This window comes from Elephantulus edwardii, unplaced genomic scaffold, assembly GCF_000299155.1.
Source record: "Elephantulus edwardii isolate Elephantulus edwardi_28Jun2011 unplaced genomic scaffold, EleEdw1.0 scaffold00014, whole genome shotgun sequence".
Classification (NCBI taxonomy): Eukaryota; Metazoa; Chordata; class Mammalia; order Macroscelidea; family Macroscelididae; genus Elephantulus; species Elephantulus edwardii.
Window position 1 is genome coordinate 429659 of NW_006399764.1, and position 11060 is coordinate 440718.

Below are 11060 nucleotides of genomic sequence, written 5' to 3' on the forward strand. Positions count from 1 at the left end.
GACTCATCAACTTGGAACATACCACCTTATTTTTTTTTTTTTTCCATACCACCTTATTGATGCTCTTGAGTTGCAGTGTTGGAGACAGTGCAGCTAGAGTGCTGCGTAGAGGTGTAGACAACATAACTTCATCTCACAACTTTGGGCATATTAGGAGGGGCCAGTCCTTGAAAAGGGACATCATTCTTGGAAAAATGAAGGGTCAGTGAAAGGGAAAAGTCAATGAGCTGGATCGACAGTGACTGCAGCAGTGGGCTCAAATATGTCACATGATGAGGATGACTGACTAGGACAGGATTTAGATCGCTTGAGCAGAAGGTTGCTGTGTGTTGTTTCAACAGCACTTAATATGAGTCATTAACTTGATGGCATGTAAAGTCATCCTTTGATTTCTCTCCCCATCACCAAGTACTGGGAATTTTGGGGTGGTTTTTTTAACTATTGTAGTGCCAAGTCTAGGCAAGTGTGGTGGCTCACCTGTACTGTACAGTTAGACCTGTTATTGCCATCCACACATCCGTTTGCCCAGTCTAGAGAGTACAGAAAAATGAAAAGGGGAAACCCTCACATGTCACTACTAAAAATACTCACTAGCTTCTCATTCATTGTTCTGAACATACCCAACAACTTAATCTGCTGTGTTCTTATCTTCAGTTTGCTTCATTAGCTCTATCCACAACTGGAGGTTAGGGGAGCTCAGGTGGCCTAGTGGCAAGAAGCTGCAACTACAGTCCCAGAGGTGCACGGTTCAAATCCACCAGATGCTCTGCCGGGGAAGGAGGGGCAATCTCCTCCTGTACCAGTCAGATCTGATTTGACGGTACATGCACACAACTGGAGGTTATGCTTCAGAGCCTTCAGTGTGGGCTGTCCTGCTGGAAATGGAATGCCATCTTGGTAGTGGTGCGGTGGGTTAAACATTGGGACGCAGTGGTTCAGACCTATTAGTTGCCCTACAGGAGCAAGATGAGGCAGGCTGTTTCCGTAAAGGTTTGCAGACTGGGAAGCCCTGTGGGGGAACTGGACACTACCCTGTAGTGTGGTGGTGAGAATCAACTGGGTATCGGGGGTTTGGTTTTTGTGTTTTTCAAACGTGCTTTTAAGAAGCTTTGGTAAGTGCTGTACTGCTAACCCGGGCAAACACTACTTTGCGTAGAGGCTACCATTCGAGTCGAATGCAGCACGTTGGAATTTCTGGCTGATGATGATGCAGGGAGTTGCACTCAAATTACAGGCAGTGCCTCTTTGGAAGATTGAGTCGTACCAGGCTCCAAGAGAGAAAAATGAGCCATCTCCATGCAATTTAACTCGTTGCTGCACACTTTTAAATTGACGACCATGCTTAGAAACACATTTTGCCGTCATTTGCAGCTTAACAGCCTCAGAGACCTGCTGGCAGGTCAGCTATGAGTTCATTCTGACTCCACAGCATAGAGCTGTAGTGTAGTAGAGGTTTAAACATAGCTACTAACAAAAAGTTCAGACTCAACCATACACAGGAGTCGGAAGTCTGCTGTGGTGACTGCCTTGGAAACCTAGCAGGGTAGTTCTACTTTGACCTATAGAATCTCTTTGAGATTTTTGTTAAAAGTAGCACAATGAGTTGTATCCTCCACTAGCCTTAATAGTTCTGTGAGAAATGTATGTAAAGGCACAGCTCTATCATTTCCTTTCATGTAGAAAACACTGGGTTCATTTAATTGTCCATTTGGCTGTTTCTCCTTCCTAGCAAAATATACACCTAGGTATACTGCCCAAAGCCCTGCTCAGTGGAGGACCTGTCATTTAGGGAGGTCCCAGAAATGTGTGGCCTTGCTGTCCTGTCCGCTACCTAGTAGTGTCTTCATATCGTAGAAACCTGTAAACCAAACACAGGTTTCTCTTAAGTCAACTAAACACGAGGGATTTCCCGTGAAGCCACAGGTCCTGACCGGAAGACAAAGCAACGTGACAGGAGTGGAGACCACAGGCATTTGGGCCAACTCTCGTAATTATGCCTTCACGTCCTACTTGAACCCAATCTTGCGTATAACATTTAATGATGGAGTGCTGCTTTGCACCTCCAATTGTATGACTGTGGGATAACAGTTCATAGTGGGCAGCTCAGGCCATATGGTGGCTTGGTGACCCAACGTTAAACATTTAGTCTCTACTGGGATCTAGTAGCAAGCCAAAAGCTCTTTCTTAAAAGGAGAGATTATCTGCAGAGGATGGATGGCAGCGCTTTGCTCGAAAATCCTAGGGGTCTGTCCCTGGACTCACTGATGGGGGCCTGTCACAGACTCCAGACACTATATCTGCCACTAACACTTCAAACTCCATTGACTCTGCCAGATCATACGACCAAGTGGCAGAGCCCCTTTCACAGCAGCCTAAACATGCTAGAGCCCACTCCAAAGTGGCAGCTTTCTTAGTCACTTGGTAAATAGGCTGTTTAGGTACCTTCAAGGCTGTGTTTAACACACCCAAATGAGAAAGATATGTTGTCTCCAAAATCCAGAGACCCACCAGGCATTGTACCTTTTAAATTGTTGGAGGGGCCAGATGCTATAATTTATTCTTTAGGTGAAAGATCTCAGCATGCCCTATCCTATTTGTTAGATGCCATTGAGTTGAGCACAACTCATAATGACCCTGTAAACAACAGGTCTGAATCCTGTCCTATCCTGTGCTGGCCTCACACTTACTGACAAAGAGCCCATTCAAGCCATCATCATGTCAACTGACCTGGTCAAGGGTCGTCTTCTCCTTTGCTGACCCTCTACCCTCCCAAGCATCATGTCTGTCTCCAAAGAATAGCCCCTCCTAGCAACATTTACCTAAGCATGTACGGCAAAGCCTCATCACCCTCCAAAGAGCGCTCTGGCTGTACCCTCTCCAAGACATACTTGTTCTTCTGGGCATCCATGGGATGTTCAGTGCTCGTCTCTAACACCACAGCTCAAAGGTATCAGTTCTTCTGTCATCCCTATTCATTGTCCAGCTCTCAGATGCATATTGATCAGAAAGACCATGTTCTGAATTAGATGTACCTTAATTCTCAACCTGGCCGATAGGCAACATCAAGATGAGTGGAGAAAAGATTGAAACTGTCAACAACTTATCTTCCTTGGATCCACAGTTAACACCCTTGGTACCAATAGTCAGGGAATCAAGATACGTTCTGGAGAAGTCTGCAAGTAGGGACCTCTCCAAATTATTGAGGAATGAATAACGTACCCAGAACACTAGCCCCCTCGAAATTTCACTGAGGTGGATAGTATCTGAGTTTTTCTGGCCTTAGTTTCCTAGCCCCAATCAGATGGATCGATACAGTGACTATAATAATGGGCTGGAATGTAGTAGAGATTGTGAGGATGGTGCAGCATAAGATGATAAGTCTAGAATCACTGATACTACTTCCTAGTCATCAATGTAATGCCCCAGTGTGTGGTGTCTTACCGAACAGAAAAGCAATCAAGGTCCCTTCAGTCTAAAGAAAGTATATTTTGCTGGAGAGCTACATCCCTGAGGTAGGGTTGTGTTGCTGTTTCCCAACTGAAGGAAAAATGTTTCTGGTGATCCTTTATTGGAATGGAGAAAAATGGCCAGGTCAACAGCTGCATACAAGGCACCAGGAGATGTATTAATTTGCTCATTTAATGAAACCACATCTGGAACAGCAGCTATAATTGGAATTATGACCTAGTTAAGTTTACAGTGATCAACTCATTTCCCAAGATCTATCCCTTTTTTTTTAAAAAAAAAATATTATTAGGGGAGATCCAAGATGGCGGCAGAGGCAGAGACAGTGTGGTGAGCTGCGGTAGTAGTGAACCTTTTAAAGCAGGGTCATTATGGCCTTCCACAGACTTCGGCTTATTGATAATTGAACACTTAAACAGTTGATGACTGGCCCTCATTGAAGATTGAAGCTCAACAACAGGAATTCAAGGATTCCCAAGGAGAAATGGTGAGTCTCATGGCTCCCACCAACCCCTCCCCACCCCCAGCCCGTGCTGTGCTGAACAGCTGCTGCAGCTCCATGAGGCTTCCACAGCCTGAATGAATGGATTCCCTCACCCAGGATGGATGCTGGGCACCGGCCCTCCTCAAGACTGGTACAGTGAAGCCACCACACTGCCGCAAGGTGAACTTGTACTGGAGAGAATTCTTGGAGCCAGGATGGCGGCTGTGGGGGAAGCGGGTGCCTCCGGCCACCCGCACAAGAGGGGCCACACACCTGCCGAGCGCCTGTGCGGAGGGGTGGGGGGGCGCGCCCCCAATGGCTGCCCGCACTGGGGGGGCCGTGCGCCTCCTGCAGGCCTCCTGTGCTGGGAGGGGTGGCGCACACCCCGCTGGCCGCCTGCGTAGGAGGTGGGGGATGGGATGCATGCCCGCCATCTGCAGGTTTGGGTTTCCTTGACAGGCCAAAGAAGATGATTACCTATGCATTGGAAAGGCAAAAGAGGACGATTACCTATGCAGTGGAAAGGCCAAAGAGGACAATTACCTATGCATTGGACAGACCAAAGAGGACGATTACCTATGCAATGGATTGCTGAAAGTCACTGTGAGTCTGATGACCTTAACAGTGGCAGCATGCACAAGAGGACCTACATCCTAAATGCACCACATATTTTGTTCTGTTGAATGCTTCTGTCAAAAGATGGTCAGACTTCTGTTCACAATTCTCAGGTTCCCTTTATCGTATATAAAGGGGGAGGGCAGTGACACCCACTTCAAAATATAGTATGACCTCTTATGGGGGGGGGGGTGGAGTGCTGGAATTGGAAACACTATCCCTGACCACAGAGTCCTCAGTCAGGCGACGGGACCAGACTGGGGTAGGGGCAATTGGAGGGGGAGTATACCAGCCAGCTCCTGGGGGTGTTGCCCTGCTCGGGATGGGCTGCCCTCGGCCCCCGGCCCGGGGCGAGTCATCGCAGCCCTCTGCCCGGGGCGGGCTGCCCTCGGCCCTCTGCCCGGGGCGAACTGTCGTGCCCTTCTGCCCGGGGTGGGCTACGCTTGGCCCCCGGCTCGGGGCGAGCCGTCGCGGCCCTCAGGGTGAGCTCCTCAATCCCCAGATTGGGCCATCTGACCCCAGGGTGGGGAAGGAGAAGAAAAAAAAAAAGAATGCCTAGGGTATCCGGAGAATGTTACCTAGGCCACCTTCCGGCACCCCCCCACCCCCAGTAAACCTGAAAGCAACACCCTCAAAGCCCTTCTATTTGTAACTCACAAGTTTGTTCTCTCTAGGTTTGCTCCCTTTCCTATAGGTAACCTTAACTCTGAGTTTTACTCCAGAATTGACCCTGAACCAAGTGCCAGTGACAAAAAGGAAATACAACTGACAGCTAAGAAAGCAAAGGAGGATGGAGCCTCTGGGTTCAACCAGCCATCCCCACTGGACCCACCTGGGAAAACACTTTGCAGTCCAGAGGGGAGCAAATGACAGGAAAATATCTTCTAACAGAGCAAGAAGGCAAGCAGCTGTAACCCAAGACCACCAGTAAGGTGATAAAGCGTCCTCCCTTCCCCCCTTTACATCTACACCCCTGTTCAGCATGAAGAAGCCAGAGAGTCAGCTTCCAATTCCCAAATCAATAAGACAGTTGGTTTAATTACTATTGGAAAATGCTTGTCATTCCTCTGTAGCATCTGGTCCCCACTGGACCCTCATCATTTCCTTCACCTGCTCCCCCCACCGACCAAACTGTGCAGCTCTGCAACTGCATCCTGGCCCATCCTCACCCTTCTGCCCCCAACCTTCACCTCCTTGTACCCCCAATATGTTTTTCCCAATAAAAAATATTTTAAAAATTATTATTAAATTTTATTAGTTTTAATGAACATTTACAGAGATTTTGGGTTCTCATTCATTCATTGTTGCACTAGATCTATCCTTTTTGAGTTCTTTATTTTGTACAGACCAGGACAGTTAATCAGGCGAGGATGTGGTGGCAATCCCCACACTACATATTTCAAATTCTTGTTGGTGACAATGATTGCCACAACCTCTCCAGGAATGTGATCTCACTTTCGGTTTCTTATTTTCTTAAATGGAAACAGTTGTAAGGGTTTCTACTTGGCTTTTCCTACTTTAAAACCCCTTACTCCACATGGCCAGGATCTAATTTGGGGGACTTTGCCAAATACTTTGTGTATCTTTAACAATTAATGTGTTCTGAAACTAGAGACATTACTATAGGATGGTTTGAGGACCCCCCTGTGAGATGGCCTTAAGCTAAGACTCCATGAATAACCTCTATATGACCCCACACTTCCTTCCTAATTTTAAACCATGTAGTATTCCCTTGCTTTGTTCACACACCAGCCTCCTGGTCTAGGTTTTGCATGAGCATAAGTAAGTCCTTTGGGATTCCCATTCTTCTCAATGTTAGCCATAACTTGTTATGATCCACAGAGTCAAATGCCTTTGCGTTGTCAATAAAGCACAAATAGACATTATAATTTATTGACATTGTGATAAATGGAGAAAAGATTGAAGCTGTCAACAGTTTCATCTTACTTGGATCCACAATTAACATGCTTAGTACCAGCAGTCAGGAAATCAGGAGATGCACTAGGAAAGTCGCTGTAAGTCATGCTTGACTCAACAGTATCTAACAACAAAAATCTGACCCTACTACCACAAAGTCCAACCAGTCTCATTGTGGTTAGGTGTCTCAGTTTGATAAGGGTAATATCCGCTGTCAAATGTGGCTTACATAAAATGACAATTGTGGCTGACTTCCAAGGATAGGCTTTCCTTACACGTTTATTCCTTGCAGTTATTTTAAGTGATGCACCTTCTGAGCATTCCCTCTGTGGGTCTTTTCTATGGTTCTAACCTGATAAATCACTCTAACATATCAATTTCCCTACACTTTTGCATATCATCTTCGACAATATACCATGGCATATCTGGCACTTCAATTAAATCTAGAGCAGTGGTGTGAGCTTCCATCAAGTTGACTCTGACTCATAGAGATCATGTGAACAAGAGATCTGAACTGTGCTCTATCCTGTATCATTCTCATGATCTCAGTCATGTTCAAGCCTATTACTATAATCACTGTATCAAGTTATCTTTTTAATTTTATATTATTTTGCTTACAAAGTTTGTATACATTGTGTTTCACTCTATTCTTTGTTCATATTTGTTTCATATAATCATTCTCATGCATTATGTTTTATAAAATTAATCACCATTTGACCTTGCCTGTCTTTTCACTTGGATCCTTCTGATTTCCTTCACCCTCTACCTCTACCCAAACTGTACAACTGTTGAGAGGGTTTTCCTCTCTTGCTCTGTCTTTCCTGACATGTCTTTTCCCACTGACTGGCCCCTTCTGACAGCATGCCCCAACTATGTGAGACAAAGACTCTCCACTTTTGCCTTTAAGGAGCCAGCCTCCTTGCACTTCATCCAAGGCAGACTTGTTTGTTCTTCTGGCAGTCCATGAGATAGTCAATACCCTTCCACAATACCACAGTTCAAAGGCATCAATTCTGTCATCCTTATTAACAATCCGACTTTCAGATGCATAAAAGGCAATTGAACATACTATGACCTGAATCACATACATCTTAGCCTTTAAAAGTATGTCTTTGCTCTTTAACATTTGAGAGGTCCTTAATAGCAGATTTTCCTAATGCAACATGTATTAAGATTTCCCAACTACTGTTACTACCGTGTTGATTGTGGATACAAGTAAAATTGGATCTTTGACAACTTCAGTCTTATCTCCATCTATCATGCTTCAGTGAACCAAACAAAAGAGCTATCAGATTTTTTTTTCTTAACCCTTTTAAGCTGAAACACTGAATAAAGAACATGTGCTCAGTGAGTCCAAACCAATAAACTCAGGTTGATGGAATTACATGTTTCTTGAACCACTGTCTCACACCCTTAATTCGGCGAGCTCTGGTGGCCTAGTGGCAAGAAGCTGCACTGCAATCCCAGAGGAATGTGATTCAAATCCACCAGAGGCTCTGCTGAAGAAGGAGGGACAATCTTCTCCTATACCAGTCAGATCCAATTTGACAGTACACACACACGTACACAAATAGCCATTCCTACACAGATTCTCAAAATTTCTATTTGTACATTTTTCTTGTTGTTATGTGCCATCGAGCCACTTGTGGCTCATAGCGAACCTATGTACAACAGCTCTGAACCCTGCTCTATCCTGAGCCAACTTCATCATCTTTTGACATATCTACCCCCATTACCCCAGTCACCGAGTCAATCCATCTCATCAAGGATCATCTTCTCCTGGACTGTCCCTACACCCTCCCAAGCAAGATATCCATCTCCAAGGACTGGTCCCTTCTTGCAACATGCCCAAAGTATGTGAGACAGAGCTTCAAAATCCTTACCTCCAAGGAGCGTCCTCATTTCACCCTCTCCAGGATGAACCTATTCTAAAGTCCATAGTATATTCAATACCCTTCTCCAGCACCACAGATTAAAGGCATCAATTCTCCTATCATCCCTAGTCATTTTCCAGCTTTCTGATGCATAGCAAGTAATTGCAAAGACCATGCCCTGGATCAGGTGCACTTAGTTTCTAGACTGATATCATTGCTCTTCAGTACTCTGGAGAGGTTCCAGACAGCAGATTTTCCCAATTTATTTATTTATTTATTTTTATTTTATTTTATTTCCTGGCTGCTGGTATCAAGAGTGTTGATTGTGGAACCAAGGAAACTGAAGCTGTCAACAATCTTAATCTCTTCACCATCTGTCATGATGCTGTCAATTGGTCCAGTAGTGAAAATCTTTATTTTCTTAATATTTGTAAATGCATAGTAGAAAAATCAAGCCATTCTTTTGGAGTGTAATGTACCTCTTCCTGGTTCACAATTTGTACTTCACCTTTTGGGGCTCATTGAGATTTAATTCTAGTTCTAAGCCTAGAAGCAAAAAAGCAGTGTGAGCAGTTCCTGGGAACATTCAGCAACATTTTGTAAGGCATCTTTCTCAGGCCATGCCTTAGACGATGGTTCGGCTCTAGACATATTAAGTACAGCTAGGTGAATCTCATCGAATGAGGCTAGTGGAGCTGGTTGTATTGGCAGGGCTAGGTCAATGGAAGTTAGAAGACCAGTGTCTCCAGGTTCCTGATTATCTGCCTGCATATCCCAATCCCAACTTCTAGGACCCCTTTTCCTCCCAGTTAATGCCTTCACTTTAACTTCAGACACCTTTTGCTATTGGCATTTCAGTTGCCGTTCTTATTTGGTTACTCTTACAGTAAGATTTTGTGTTTGATTTTCATCAATAACAGCTGTTATTATAAGGACTTCTTTTCAAGGTACACTTGAAAACTTTTGGCCTTGAATGTGACATCTGCTGTGATTCAGAAGTCCTGAGCTCATCTCTTCTTCTGCCTTATGGAGAACCAACTAGCCAGATTTCTTACATTTCTGTGTAGAAAAGTCAAACACACTTACCAAGAAGACCCTCACTTACTTATCACCATAGCAAATACTTGATCTGCTGGTAGTGTTATACTCACACCATGCACTAGCAGAGCCCTTCCCACTAAGAGGACCAGGCCCTCTTTAATAGTGGGTGTGGGCCCATCAGCACCACTAAGACTAGTCAAACGCGAGAATCAATTAAGACAAATCTTTACAATTTTGTTTCTCTAGAACCACTCTTGACTCTAAATGCCTTACACTGGATTCTCTAGGACAGCAAAACCAATGAATCTATCTACCTATATCCATGTCTGTCTATCTATTGAGAGCAGTAGACTCCTATTGATGATGTTGTTGATTGCAGCCAAGCTGAGGACGACTCCAAGACCTGAAGCCTTTCTGTAACTATCGTCGTTTCTCAAAGTTAATCGAGTTTCCAGAGGCATGTTGTTTGGTAAGTAGATGCCACTCCTACTTCCTACCTCTGTGATTTTCATTCTAAGAACATGTGGAATACAAGTTGTAGTTAAGAAATGTGATTAATACTAAAGAATTTCAATTCATGAAGAATCATGTCTACTAATATATTCAAAGTAAGTACTTACTCATGTACCTGCAGAGGCCAGCTAGTCCCAGGGCCATGGCACCAGGCTGAGAAGGTGGACGAATCCGAGGTCCATGGATAGAGCAGGCTATTGGTCTGCTGAAAGGAGTCTAAAAGGTGTGGAGGAAGATGCACGATGGTTGTTGTTATTGTTGTGTGCTGCTGAGTCCCAACGCAGCTGACCCTACAGTAGGTTTTCAGAGGCAATAAATCCCATGGGAGGAGACTGCCCATCTTCTACAGAGCAGAGGGTAGTTTTGTATCCTATGCCCTTAGTATGGTAGTACCGTTCTTAACACACAAAAAGCAAGTCAGTTCTAGAAGACCACGCCCCTAAGGAAACTTCCCTTTGACCAATTGGCCAACTCATAGCAAATCCCATCCAAGGAATCATTACGTCAAACCTCATCACATGAACGACCACATAACAACTGCCAAACCAGAAAAGTCACAGGCAGCCAAGTTGACACAACCTTCACAATTACAATCATCCTAATGAAGACTCTCGAGGGCAGCTGGAATTAGCAACTTAAATCTTAAAGGATAGAGTTAAAAAGCAAACACTACAACAACAACAACAACAATCTACTGCCAACTCCTAACAACTCTCCACTGGGTTTCTGAGGCAATAAATTGTGATTTAAGGAGGCTGCTCATTTTCCTCCTGTGGAGTAACTGTTGGATTTGAACCATTGACATTTTGGTTAGCAACCAGCAAACATGTAACACACTACTTCCCCAGGGCTGTGTTAGTAATGTTGTTGTTGTTGTTGTTGAGTTAGATCCAGTCAAAACTGACCTTCCCCGGCGCTGGCTGAAAATCGCCTGTGACTTCATCCATAGCCACTGGTGAGAGTCAACGCCCAGAGCCATCAGGGGCTTTAAGCTCGTTGCCCACTGCTGTGGTGTGGACAGCTGAAACCCAGGCCCTGACAGGCACCTGGGGGGGAAAAGGGAAACCCAGACTCTACTTTATGCTCTGCTGGAGAGGGAGGGGCAGTCTCCTGTACCAGTCAACACACACACACACACACACACACACACA